This window comes from Hibiscus syriacus, unplaced genomic scaffold (genome assembly GCF_006381635.1).
Source record: "Hibiscus syriacus cultivar Baekdansim isolate YM2019G1 unplaced genomic scaffold, ASM638163v2 tig00112737_pilon, whole genome shotgun sequence".
NCBI classification, from domain to species: Eukaryota; Viridiplantae; Streptophyta; class Magnoliopsida; order Malvales; family Malvaceae; genus Hibiscus; species Hibiscus syriacus.
In genome coordinates, this window is record NW_024063391.1 from 551,068 (window position 1) to 565,180 (window position 14,113).

At 39.6% G+C, this 14,113-nt stretch overlaps 1 pseudogene; it reads right to left on the reverse strand.

Annotated features, from left to right (window-relative positions):
* Positions 1-15: 15 nt before the first annotated feature.
* LOC120182716 lies at positions 16-8,834 on the reverse strand (annotated as a pseudogene).
* Between the last annotated feature and the right edge of the window lie 5,279 nt (positions 8,835-14,113).

Genomic DNA, 14,113 nt, shown 5'->3' on the forward strand with positions numbered 1-14,113 from the left:
CAAATAGTGAATCAATCACTCAGTTTTACGCTTGGAAGATTTATTTGCAGGAGCATGTCGTAACCCAGATGTACTTCTTCCAATGAATTTGAGGATCTCATCGATCAGAATGACCGGGAAATCAACTGCCAATACCAGGAACCAATCGTTGCGGCTGAGTGGAACAATCCCAAATATTTGTGCGAGGAATGGCACGTACAGAATCATGAAATGGAGCCTGAGTGAGATCGACATGACCAAAAGGAGCCATGGGTTTACCCAAGGTGGCATTGTCAGCAAACTTCCATCTTCAGACAGGGCGTTCAGGGAATTGAACATTTCAATGGCAACCAAAACAGAGAGTGAAAGTGTTGATGCTTTGATCTTCCCGGATTTAAAATAATCGCACGGGTTCGTATCAAAGTTGAATACTTGAGAACCTGCTGTGAATGGCGACGCTGTGAAATTTTCCCAGGAAGAACATTGATCCCAGTTGGCTAGTTGGGTGTAAGTATCCTTACTATGCCCATTTAAGCTCAGATCAATGCCTATGAAGCAATGGTGTGTATACCATGTGATGAATGCCCCAACTGTGGCTAACCCGACATAGGACCCGATCACCTGCATTGATGAAGGAAGTGAGTTAGCTCATGTCTTTTGGTCATTTGAAGTCGTCGAAAATAGCAAAGGAGAGTAAAGCTAGTTACAAGGTAGCGGAACAAGATCCAAGTAGTGATTAATGAGTTATTGCTTCTTCTGGGAGGCTTCTTCATTATGTCTTTGTCTGGGGGGTTGAATCCAAGAGCAGTTGCTGGAGTTCCATCGGTAACGAGATTAACCCAGAGAAGCTGAACTGGGATAATGCCTTCTGGAATACCTAAAGCAGCTGTTAAGAATATTGAAGCAACCTTGCCGATATTGGAGGAGATCATGTACCTGCAATTGTAATGAAGATATACAACAACATTGGCAGCTCATTTCCAAGTTATAAATCATTGAGAAAATCTAACAAAAATAACCTTATAAAAGCCTTCATGTTGTTGTAAATGGATCTTCCCTCACCAACTGCTGCAACTATAGTGCTGAAGTTGTCATCTGCTAACACCATGTCAGAGGCCTCCTTTGCAAACTGGAAGGAAACGATCAGAAAATGACGGGGATATAGAGAATGGAGTACAAATATAACATAATGGATACCAAAATGTCATCCACCAAAGTGTACAGAAATGGAGGGTGGATACCTCTGTCCCAGCAATGCCCATTGCTACTCCAATATCAGCCAGCTTCAAGGCAGGAGCATCATTAACTCCATCTCCGGTCATTGCAACCACTTCACCACCCTCCTTCAGCAACCTCACTATTTCCTGTTTGTGCCTCGGCTCAGCCTGAGAAAATAATAGACCTCCAAGTGATTTCTCTGATCAGGATGATCCACAAACTCCCTTCCGGTTATGCTTCTTGAACTGATATCTTCACGAGATCCAAATACACAGATCTCGCGACAAATAACTTCTGACGTGTTCTTATTGTCTCCTGTAATAACCATAACACGAATCCCGGCTGCTTTGCAGTCTTCAATTGCCTGATGAACCTCTTTCCTAGGAGGATCCTTAATGGTTTTGTTCAAGTGGGTCAGATACAAGGTTAGAAAAAAGTAGGAAAACACTAAATACAAATGAAAACCGAAGCAACCAACCTATAGCCCAACTAAGCCAACAAAAATAAGGTTGCTCTCAATTGAAGAATAATTGGAGGGATTAAGCAAAAGCTGATGAGCTGGATGATCTTCATCACCATTATATGCTGCAAACTCATGAAGCTCCTTATATGCGAAACCAAGGCAACGTAATGCATCAGTTGACATTTCACGAAGAATCTGTAAGATGAGATCCCTTGAATATCGATCTAGTTCTACAACAGAGCCATCAAATAGTTGGATAAAAGAGCTTCTCTCCAATAAATTCTCTACAGCACCCTGCAACATTAATAAATAAGCATTTCATTTAGAATGTCATATGGAAAGGATGTAGAAATAAACCTTAACCAGAAGAAAGCGTCGTGATAAAATTTACCAGTATCAAGAAGAAAAGAAATAAAGGTACCGGAGGAGAACACATGAGCAACATAAACAAATAAAAAAGTGGTCAGTCCATGTTACAAGGAAAAGAAGATGAATAACCTTTACTAGCAATGACATTTTCCCTGAGCTGGAATTCACAATAACTCCCATGGACTTTCGATCACGGTCACACTCGAGTGTCGCAATCCTTTTCTTCATTTTGTTCCACGCTTGACAACAGCCTGGTTTTGCATGATGAAATAAAAGAGAAAGCTTAGTATCATGTAATAGAAATCATCACCTAATAAAGCAATAAAATTATAGGAAACAAACCAGCTGACATAAGTTGAATATCTCCATGACCTGAAGAGGAACCATACTTCTCAGGAACTCCCATTTTCTCAACGAGAACCTGAAATGAAATCGAACAAAATAGGAATGACTCAGTGAGAGGAAACTATGCAACACGAGCGTTTCATAAATACTTGTATGTTTACACACTGCAAGCTAAAGGCACTTTGCAAATTTCAACAAGTCGTGCATTTCATATAGCATTAAGTAGCATGGTTCTGATGCAATAAAAAGAAGCAATAGAGTTTTTTATGCCAATATGTAGGCCTCCGTATTCAATTACTTAAAAAAACATACTTTATATTCGAGATATGCTACAAAAAATGTTCAAAGCTAAGCTTTTGTTTTGGCTCCAACTTCATGTTAGCATGGGTTTACTCAAACAGATGCATTTAAGAAATTGAGCTTTTCACCTTTAGTGCTGCCTCTGTAGGCATTCCAGTGGCAACATAATGATTCCCAGATTGCTCAACACCCGCATCGTTGCAAACAACAGAAATCTTAGCTATCATTTCAAGATTGGCATCCATTCCATTGATAGGCCAGCACTGTATTTTCCCATTATAAGGATCATAAGTAGTCCCTTCCACCTCAAAAGATCGCAGAGTGCCACACCTTGAACCTATAGTAACAAGCTTTGAAACAGCCATTTGATTGGTAGTTGAAGTTCCTGTCTTATCAGAACAGATAACGGTTGTGCAACCAAGAGTCTCAACACTAGGCAGCTTTCGGACAAGTGCATTCTTTTGAGCCATATTTCGGGTTCCCAGTGCCAAACATGTTGTAATTACTGCTGGTAAACCTTCTGGAATTGCAGCAACAGCCAATGCCACTGCAATTTTAAAGTAATATGTGCACTTCTAGAATGAGAACTTAAAGTTTGTTGGCTGACCATCGACATATTCCCAAGAAAGAAAATATTTCACATTAATAAACCAAACCAATAGACAAATCTGTCCAATTATCAAAGTTAAAACGTCTCCAAACTCATTCAACTTCTTCTTTAATGGGGTATCTACCTCACTTTGTGATGCTTCATGAATCTGTGAATGCACCTTTCCAATTTCTGTATTCATGCCTATCTCGGTGACCAAGCAAAGACAGTTTCCATTGACCATAGTTGTTCCAGAAAAAACCATACATTTCTTCCCTTGAATATCTGAATTCTCGGGAACAACCTTCACTGTATTGCTCACAGCTTCGCTCTCCCCAGTCAATGACCCTTGTTCAACTCTTACAGTCGAGCTTATCTGTTAGGTATGGCTCATAAATATACCAGTAAAGAGGACAGGAGATGGAGCGGAGTGAGCGAAGCGAACATCAACTGTCCTTACAAAGAAAGTCTCGTTGTGGGGTTACGAATTATGTGGGTTGGGGGTGTGGGGGCTGCGCCCCGCGGTACGGTACAGGGTTGATTTTGTAATTATGTACCAGGGTTTTCTATTATAAATAGAGATGTAACCTAGACCTAAAATATCATTGAATAAAACTTCTAGCGCCGCCTAGGCACCGAGGACGTAAGCACATTGCCGAACCTCGTAAAATTCTCGTGTTCTTTTGTTTTCTTTACCCGTTTTCGTCAACAATTGGTATCAGATGTCAGGAGCAAAATTCGAAGTCGCGAAATTCGATGGTCAGGGTAACTTCGGATTATGGCAAACGAGGGTGAAGGATCTATTGGCGCAGCAAGGGATCTTGAAGGCTTTGCGACCTTCAAAGCCGGCGTCGATGGATGAGGAAGATTGGGAAGAATTGCAGCAGCGAGCGTCAGGAACCATACGATTATGTTTGGCGGACGAGGTCATGTATCACGTCATGCATCTATCGTCTCCAGACGAAATTTGGAGGAAGTTGGAAAGTCAATTTATGTCCAAATCCTTAACGACAAAACTATATCTGAAGCAGCGGCTGTATGGGCTGAAGATGCAGGACGATCACGATTTGGCGCAACACGTGAATGTCTTCAATCAAATCGTTTCTGATCTGGCTCGGCTTGATGTGAAAATTGAGGATGAAGACAGAGCGATGATTCTGTTGTGTTCATTGCCTCCCTCTTACGAACACATGGTGACTACTCTTACATATGGGAAAGAGACTATCAACGTTGAGGAGATTACTGCAGCCTTGTTGGCTCACAACCAGCGGAAGCAGAATGCAGGGGAAAGCTCTCAAGCCGATAGCTTATATGTCAAGGGTAATCGAGATCGTGGACGAAAGCCAGAGAAGACAGGGTCCGGGAAACGAAATTCCAAATCCAAATCCAGGGATAAGAAGACGATTCACTGTTACAAGTGCAAGGAGGCGGGACATATGAAGCGAGACTGTCTGAAGTTGAAAAAGCAGACTGATGAGAAGCGTGATGGCTCATCCAAGTCTGTGAACGTGGTCGAGGATGATAATTCTGATTGCAGTGAGGGTGATATGCTTTCTATTTCAACGACACAATTGACGGATGCTTGGATTCTTGATTCTGGATGTTCTTATCACATCACGCCAAATAGGGATTGGTTTTCGACATACAGGCCGGTTAATTCTGGTTCGGTTTATTTGGGTGATGATCGATGTTGCAATATTGTTGGTATTGGTGATGTCAGAATTAAGATGCACGATGGCTCCGTTCGGACGTTGAGTGGTGTTCGACATATCTCAGACTTGAAGAAGAATTTGATTTCCTTGGGCACTTTGCACAAGAATGGTTTTATCCCTAAGGCTGACGAGGATAGGGAAACCATTCGGATTGTTAAAGGAGCATTGACTGTGATGAAAGGCAAGATGACTGCAGGGAATATCTACAGATTGTTAGGGAGTACCGTTGTAGGTGGAGTTCACTCTGTTGAGTCCTGTGATGATACGACAAAATTGTGGCATATGCACCTTGCTCATCTTAGTGAACGTGGTATGGCAGAATTACACAAGAGAAACTTGTTGCATGGTGTCAAAAGCTGTAAGCTCGATTTTTGCAAGTATTGTGTTCTTGGTAAACAGACTAAAGTCCGTTTTAAGACTGCGAAGCACACAACTCAAGGGATTCTTGATTATGTGCATTCTGATATATGGGGGCCTTCCACGACATCGTCTTTGGGTGGATCTAGGTACTATGTTACTTTTATTGATGATTTTTCACGGAAAGTTTGGGTGTATTTTTTGAAACAGAAATCTGAAGTTTTTGAGAAGTTCAAGTTGTGGAAAGCTGAGGTAGAAAACCAAACAGGACGAAAAATCAAGTGTTTGCGGTCTGACAATGGTACGGAGTACACAGATTCACAGTTCCTACAATTCTGTAAGGAGCATGGGATTCAGAGGCATTTTACAGTGCGCAAGACACCACAACAGAATGGTGTTGCGAAACGAATGAACAGGTCATTGAATGAAAGAGCCAGATGTTTGAGGTTGAATGCAGGGCTTCCCAAACACTTCTGGGCTGAGGCTGTTAACATGGCGTGTTACCTTATCAACAGATCGCCAAGGGCATCGCTGGCTGGGAAAGTTGCAGAAGAGGTATGGACTGGTCATGATGTTAGTTTTGATAACTTACGGATATTTGGTTGTCCTGCTTATGTGCATGTACCTGCTGATGAGAGATCCAAACTTGATGCAAAATCGAAGGAGTGCATTTTTCTGGGTTACAAGAAAGGTGTCAAAGGATTCAAGTTCTGGGATCCAGTTGCGAAGAAAGTTGTGATTAGTAGAGATGTCATTTTTGATGAACAGTCCATGTTGCAGCAGAAGCAAGACACGACAGTGGTGGATTTCGAGCAGTTTCCAGTTGAGAAACCAGAAACTTCTCAACCGACTTCTGGTGGTTCCACTACGGATGATTTGCAGGATTATAGTCTCGCCAGAGACAGGGTGAGACGAACGAATATAAAGCCTCCGAACAGATTGGGTTTTGAAGACTTGGTATCTTTTGCACTTATTGTTAGCAGTGATGATCCAATTACTTTTCATGATGCCATTACTAGTCAGGAAAACGACAAGTGGATGGCAGCCATGGTTGAGGAGATGGAGTCTTTGAATCACAATCGCACATGGGAGTTAGTTCCCCTTCCTGAGGGTAAGAAGCCGATTGGTTGCAAATGGGTGTATAAGAAGAAACCAGCAGTAACAGAAAAAGAGGGGGAGAAGTTCAAGGCTCGTTTGGTAGCGAAGGGTTTTTCACAGCAGAAAGGAGTTGATTATGATGAAATCTTTTCTCCATTGGTCAGGCACACTTCAATCCGAGCAGTACTTGCATTGGTGGCTAGTTGGGATTTGCATTTAGAGCAGATGGATGTTAAAACTGCTTTTTTGCATGGTGATTTAGAGGAGCAGATCTACATGCGGCAACCTGAAGGTTTCACTCAACCTGGAAACGAGCATTTAGTTTGCAGATTGAAGAAATCTTTGTACGGGTTGAAACAGTCTCCGAGACAGTGGTATAAACGGTTTGACTCCTATATGATAAAGATTGGCTACAACCGATGTGAGTATGATTGTTGTGTCTATGTTAAGAGCCTTGATGATGGTTCTTTTATTTTTCTATTACTGTATGTTGATGATATGTTGATTGCTGCGAAGAACATGGATGATGTTATCGGTTTGAAAACTTTATTGAGTCAGGAATTTGATATGAAAGATTTAGGTGCTGCAAAGAAAATTCTTGGAATGGAAATTTGCAGGGACAGAGACTCAAGGAAACTGCGGCTATCTCAACGAGGTTATGTTGAGAAAATGCTAGAAAGGTTTGCGATGAGCAGCGCGAAACCAGTTAGCACTCCATTGGCGAATCACTTTAAGCTCTCATCAGAACAGTGCCCTAAGATAGATAAGGAAACTGAAGATATGGCAAAGGTTCCGTATTCTAATGTTGTTGGCTGCTTGATGTATACGATGGTATGTACTCGTCCTGATTTAGCTCATGCTGTTAGTCAAGTTTGTAAGTACATGTCTAAACCTGGTAAGCAACATTGGGAAGCAGTCAAGTGGATTTTTTGGTACTTAAAGGGTACTGTGGGACATGGAATTATTTTTGGGAGTCAGCGGGATAATCCTTTGGTTGTAGGATATGTGGATTCAGACTATGCAGGTGACTTGGATAATAGAAGATCTACGACAGGGTATGTCTTTACTTTTGGTGGAGGGCCTATTTGTTGGAAGTCTACTGTTCAATCTGTTGTGGCTCTATCTACAACTGAAGCTGAGTACATGGTAGCGGCTGAAGCTGCAAAAGAAGCTTTATGGCTTACTGGTTTAGTGAAAGAGTTGGGTGTTCAACAAGGTGGAGTTCAGTTGCTTTGTGATAATCAAAGTGCTATTCACTTGGCTAAGAATCAGGTGTATCGTGCTAGAACTAAACATATTGATGTAAGGTTCCACAAGATCAGAGAGTTGGTTGCATCTGGAGAGGTTTTGTTTCAGAAGGTACACACTGATGAGAATGCCGCTGATATGTTCACCAAGCCAGTTACGACAGACAAGTTCAAGCATTGCTTGGACTTATTGAATGTTTCGAGTTGTTAAAGAAGCAAGGTAACCCAACCCACATTGAAGTTTCCAAGGGGAAGGATATTTGCCAAGGTGGAGATTTGTTAGGTATGGCTCATAAATATACCAGCAAAGAGGACAGGAGATGGAGCGGAGTGAGCGAAGCGAACATCAACTGTCTTTACAAAGAAAGTCTCGTTGTGGGGTTACGAATTATGTGGGTTGAGGGTGTGGGGGCTGCGCCCCCGCGGTACGGTACAGTGTTGATTTTGTAATTATGTACAAGGGTTTTCTATTATAAATAGAGATGTAACCTAGACCTAAAATATCATTGAATAAAACTTCTAGCGCCGCCTAGGCACCGAGGACGTAAGCACATTGCCGAACCTCGTAAAATTCTAGTGTTCTTTTGTTTTCTTTACCCGTTTTCATCAACATTATCATACTTAAAACCCGCATATCTTCAGGTACCTTATCTCCAACTCTCAACTCCACAATATCTCCTCAGACCAATTCCTTTGCAGGCAAATTCGAGACCTTCTTACCATCTCAAATTACATTTGCATTCTCTGATTGAATTTCCTTCAAAGCCTCCATGCTTTTTCCGCACTACTTTCCTGCCATATTCCAACAATGGCATTCACTATCAAGATCAAGAAAATAACAAGTAGCTCTACAAAAGCTGTTATCTCCTTCTCCCCTCCACCATCATACCAAGCTAAAACAAACGATATAATTGCAGCAGCCAATAGTATCCTAACTAATGTGTCATTAAACTGCTCCAAAAGTAGTTTAAACATCGATGCCGCTCATGTTTTTCTAACTCATTCCATCCATAAATCTTCCTCCTTTTTTCAACCTCAGCACCAGATAATCCTGATTCTCCATTCACTTGGTACTTCTCTTCACATTGTTTCACATCTCTTGCCCAAGCTGGAAACATTTCTCGCATGGATGAGGCACTGGCAGTTTCACTCCCCATTGAAATTCAATGCCAAAGAAATTTGTCTGCCTGTAATTGAAGAAATATTAGAGAAGCTGAAGATAAAAGCTAAAACTTTATTAAAGTTTTTTCAATATTGGAACTGAAAGCAATGGAATTTATTGAAACACCGTGATCTCTACAAAGTAAATCAAACAAAAACCCACTAATCATGTTTTGTTCACTGAGATAATCAGAAGGGAATAGAAATGAAAACAACGAATACCCTTTTTCTCACAATGCCAATGAAATTTGTTTGCATGTAATTCAAGAAATATCAGAGAAGTTGAAGATAAAAGCTGAAACTTTATTAAAGTTTCTTCAAGATTGGAACAGAAAGCAATGAAATTTATTGATACACCGTGATCTCTACGAAGTAAATCAAACAAAAACCCAGTAATCATGTTTTGTTCACTGAGATAATAAAAAAGCAATACAAATGAAAACAAAGAATACCCTTTTTCTCACAATGCCAAGACTTCAACTTTTTACACTTCACACGTTAGAAATCAGAATTCAGAACCCTAATGAATCCATTAATCAATATTAACCTTCACTGAATTAATGAAAGGCAGCGAGAAATTTGGGTTGCTTACCAGAATCCTCAGCTATTACTAATTCAATCCCTCTCTCTAGGAAACAAAAATGAGACTTCTTTGTTTACAGTCAAACTTAAATAAATAATGTGGTTTATGAGGAGCGATTCAATTGCTGAAAATCCTCATCTCACAGTTTAACTACTAATATCTATTTAAATGCTTACATTTCCTTGCTTTTAAAGATACTAAATTTGGATCATAAAACTTGACTGTGTAGACAAGTCAAGTGTGACTTGTTAAGGGTTCCTTTGCATCCCACCGGATATTGATTTTAAGTATTCAAAAAGATATAAATTCAACTATGAATTTATAATTAGAGTAAGCTTTAATAGTTTAAATATTATATTAAAAAATCATATGAGGGTAGAAAAATAGAGCATTCAAAGCAAGAAGCAGAACAAATGACGCAATTAAGACCCTACCAAGAGCACTATTCAAGTTAGTTTCTTCATGTTTATTATTATTAATTTATTGTTCATTATATAAGGTTTAAATATAAAAAAGTAGTTGAATTCATTAAGTGGTTTAAATGATAAAAGGAAATATAATTCTCTTTAAAGGAATTGGATTCGACCAACTACATTTGCAAGGTGTGTTTTCAATTGTTAAAAAAAATTCTCAATAACTACATCTGCATGTATGTGGCACTCAGGAGGCCAACCTTTGATGCATGTGCATTCTGCTCCCCCATCATTTGTAGCTGCCGCATCAATCTGTGTAGTACTGATTTTTTAGTGTTTTTGTGATTATGGTTTCTCTTCTTTCAATAAGAGAGTTTATATCATTTGCATGAGTTGGCATGAGTGAGTTCATTACAACAAAAATATGAAATTTATCAGCAAATTTCAAAAGGAAGGTTCTTATTTCATAACTCAGCACTGGTTTGTGGGTTTGTCCTGTTGCGGAAGACGGCTATCGGATAGAACAAAATCGCAACTGATAATTTGAGAAAATAAAAATGAAGATAAAGAAGACACAAAATTTACGTGGAAAACCCCTAAATAATATAGGGTAAAAATCACGGGCAACAGTAGAAGAATTTCACTATAAGAAAATAGGAATTACAACTTCTCTCAATCTACCAAGGAAAAAATAATGATAATTCTCTCTTGATAAAAAAAGAAAACAACTCTCAAGAAACTCTCTAAATTATCTCTAGTATTGGAAGAAAGCTAGAATGCTTTGGGATGATTTTGAAGCTAAATGAGCTAGGGTATTTATAGTTGAAGCTTAAGGACTAATCTTGTAGATACCCTAAAGTATAATGACTAAAATGTGTAATTTTTTCATGTTACTTTTCAACCATTATTAGTTCCAACTATGAACCATTATTGTTGCCAACTTACAATGCATTATGAACCATTATTATGCATTATGCAACTATTATTAGTTGCATGACAACTAATAATCGCCCACTTGAAGATTTGATTGGAACAATCATATCTTCACACCATTTTTTCTACCTTGTACCATCATGTTGCTTACGTCTCTGACAGGCCACAAGAGGATCGATACCAAGTAAATTTATCAGCATTGACCGCTTTCATCATGAAATCTGCTATGTTGTATTTGGTATGGATCTTCTGCATATCTACCGTCCCTTCTTCTACCTTTTCACGAATGAAATGGTACTGAACTCGTATGTGCTTTGTCATTGAATGAAATGCTGGATTCCTTGCTAAATGTAAGGCGCTTTGACTGTCACAAAACAAAGAGACATACTCTTGATTGTACCCAAGCTCATCCAATAACATTTTCAACACGATTGCTTCTTTACTGGCTTGTGTAGCTGCTATATATTCTGCCTTTGTTGTGGATGTAGCCACAACTGACTGTAATTTTGAAACCCAGCTTACAGCTCCACCAGCAACTTTGAACACATATCCTGTAATAGATTTGCTTTTATCCAAATCCCCTGCATAGTCAGAATCGACATACCCATTGATAAGTAAGTTTAATCCTCCGTAATATAATGCAACATTTGAGGTCCCTTTGATGTATCTCAGGATCCTCTTTACTGTATTCCAATGCTCTTTTCCTGGATTCGCCATGTACCGACTAACCACTCCCACTGCTTGTGCAATGTCTGGTTTTGTGCATATCATAGCGAACATTAAACTTCCCACTACTGATGCATACAGTACTCGAGACATCTACATCATCTCTTCTTCACTGCTAGGACTCATACTGGAGGATAATTTGAAGTTAATAGGAAGAGGGGTAGAAATTGGCTTACAATCTTGCATGTTGAATCGTGACAAGATCTTCTTCAAGTAATTCTTTTGTGAAAGCCAAATCTTCCTATTACTTCTATCTCGGTGAATTTGCATCCCTATAATCTTGTTTGCTGATCCCAAGTCCTTCATTTCAAATTCCCTAGCTAGTTGTGCATTCAATTCTTCAATATGATCTTTGTTGGGTCCTGCAACCAACATGTCATCCACATACAATAACAAAATAACAAAATCGTTATCACCAGACCTCTTGAAATAAGCACAAGGATCTGCATTAAGTCTGTTATATCCAAGGCACATAATGAAGGAATCAAATCTCTTATACCAACACCTCGGCGCATGCTTTAGACCGTACAGAGATTTGTTCAACCTGTAAACAAAGTTCTTCTTTTCGTTTTCTTCAAATCCTTCAGGCTGGAGCATGTAAATCTCTTCTTCAAGATTTCCATGAAGAAAAGCTGTTTTAACATCTAGCTGCTCTAGATGTATATTCAATGTAGCACACATTGCCAAAACTACTTTAACTATTATTAGTCGAACCACAGGAGAAAAGATTTAATTGAAATCAATATCTTTTTTTTGAGCAAATCCTTTGACCACCAGTCTTGCACGATACCTCTCAACTTGATCGTCACTATTTCACTTGATTTTGAAGACCCATTTGTTACCAATTAGCTCTCTTCCTTGTGGTAGTGGCACAAGGTCCCATGTATTATTTTTATGAAGGACTTTAATTTCTTTTTGCATCGCCATCATCCATAGTGAAACATCTGAGTTGTTTATTGCCTCATGGTATGTTGATGGCTCACCGTCCACTGTTAAAAGGCAGTATGCAATATTTCCTTCTATAACATAATCTGAGTGCCAATTGAGACGTCTTCTCACACGATCTGATTGACGAGTTGTTGGAGCTTCAAAACTCTCTGGTTCTTGTTCATCATGTGCTGGTTCTACTTTAGAAGAATCTCCTTGTTCAACATCCTTTTCCACATGTATTTGTGTAGTCTCTGACTTTTCAGCGCTACCATCTTCTTCTTTTCTTTGTAGTTTATCTTCTACAAAGATAACATCTCTGCTGATGATCACTTTTCGGGCAGTGGGATCCCACAAGCGATACCCCTTTACACCATCAGAATACCCCAAGAATTTGCATTTCCTGGATTTTGGATCCAATTTTGAGATTTCGTGGGAGTTGTACATCACGTACACAATACTTCCAAATACATGGAGGTTTGAATAATCAGCTGATTTACCAGTCCACATCTCCACTGGTGTCTTCAGCTCTATTGCAGTTGATGGAGCTCGATTCGCCAAATAACAAGCGGTATTGACTGCTTCTGCCCAGAATGATTTTTCTAGGCTTGTATCCCTTAACATTGCTCTTGTTCTTTCTAACAAGGTTCTGTTCATCCGCTCTGCCACTCCATTTTGTTACGAATGTTCGCCACTGTGAACTGTCTTTTGATGCATTCTTTCCTGCAAAAGTCATCAAATTTTTCACTTGTGTATTCTCCCCCATTATCTGTTCTAAAACACTTGATCTTATTTCCAGAATTAAGTTCCACCCGCGCCTTGAAGTTTTTGAAAGTTGAAAACATGTCTGACTTATTCTTAATAGGGTACTCCCAACATCTCCTGGAGTAGTCATCAATAAATGAGACAAAGTATTTTGCTCCGCCTAGGGATGTAACCGGTGCTTGCCATACGACAGAGTGAACCAATTCTATAACACTTTTTCCTCTAGAATTTGATTTGTTGAATTTCAATTGGTGCTGCTTACTTGTTATGCAATGCTCACACAAAGGAAGTGTTACCTTTGTTAAGCCTGGAAGTAGCTTTTTCTCCACAAGGACTTTCATTCCTTGTTCTGACATGTGTCCAAGTTTCTAATGCCATAGCATTGTAGAGTCTGAACTACATGAGGCAACAGAGGCTTCTGCTTCTAGTAAAGTCTCTCCCTTCAACATATACAAGTTTGCTGCTATTTTTTCACCTTTCAGCACCACAAGCGCTCCACGGAACACCTTCATGATTCATTTCTGTGTTTCAATCTTGCTTGTATTATTATCCAACAAGCCGTAGGATAATAAATTTTTCTTCAGGCCTTTCACTTGTCGCACATCTCGAACAACTTTAATTGTTCCATCATACATCTTCAACTTGATGCCTCCCACTCCAATGATCTCTAAGGCATGATCATTGCAACTATACACAAATCCTCCTGAGACAGGTTCATAATGATGGAACCATTCTCTTCTTGAGGTCATGTGATATGTTGCTCCTGAATCAATGAGCCATATATCTGCAAATCTTTTTCTACCTTCCACGGTGGTTGACGCTTAACAGCATAGAGCATCTCCATCATCTGAAGTGTTTGCGGTATTGCCTTGTGGATTGGAGTTTTTATTTAGACTCCAACAATCCTTCTTCAAGTGACTTTTCTTTC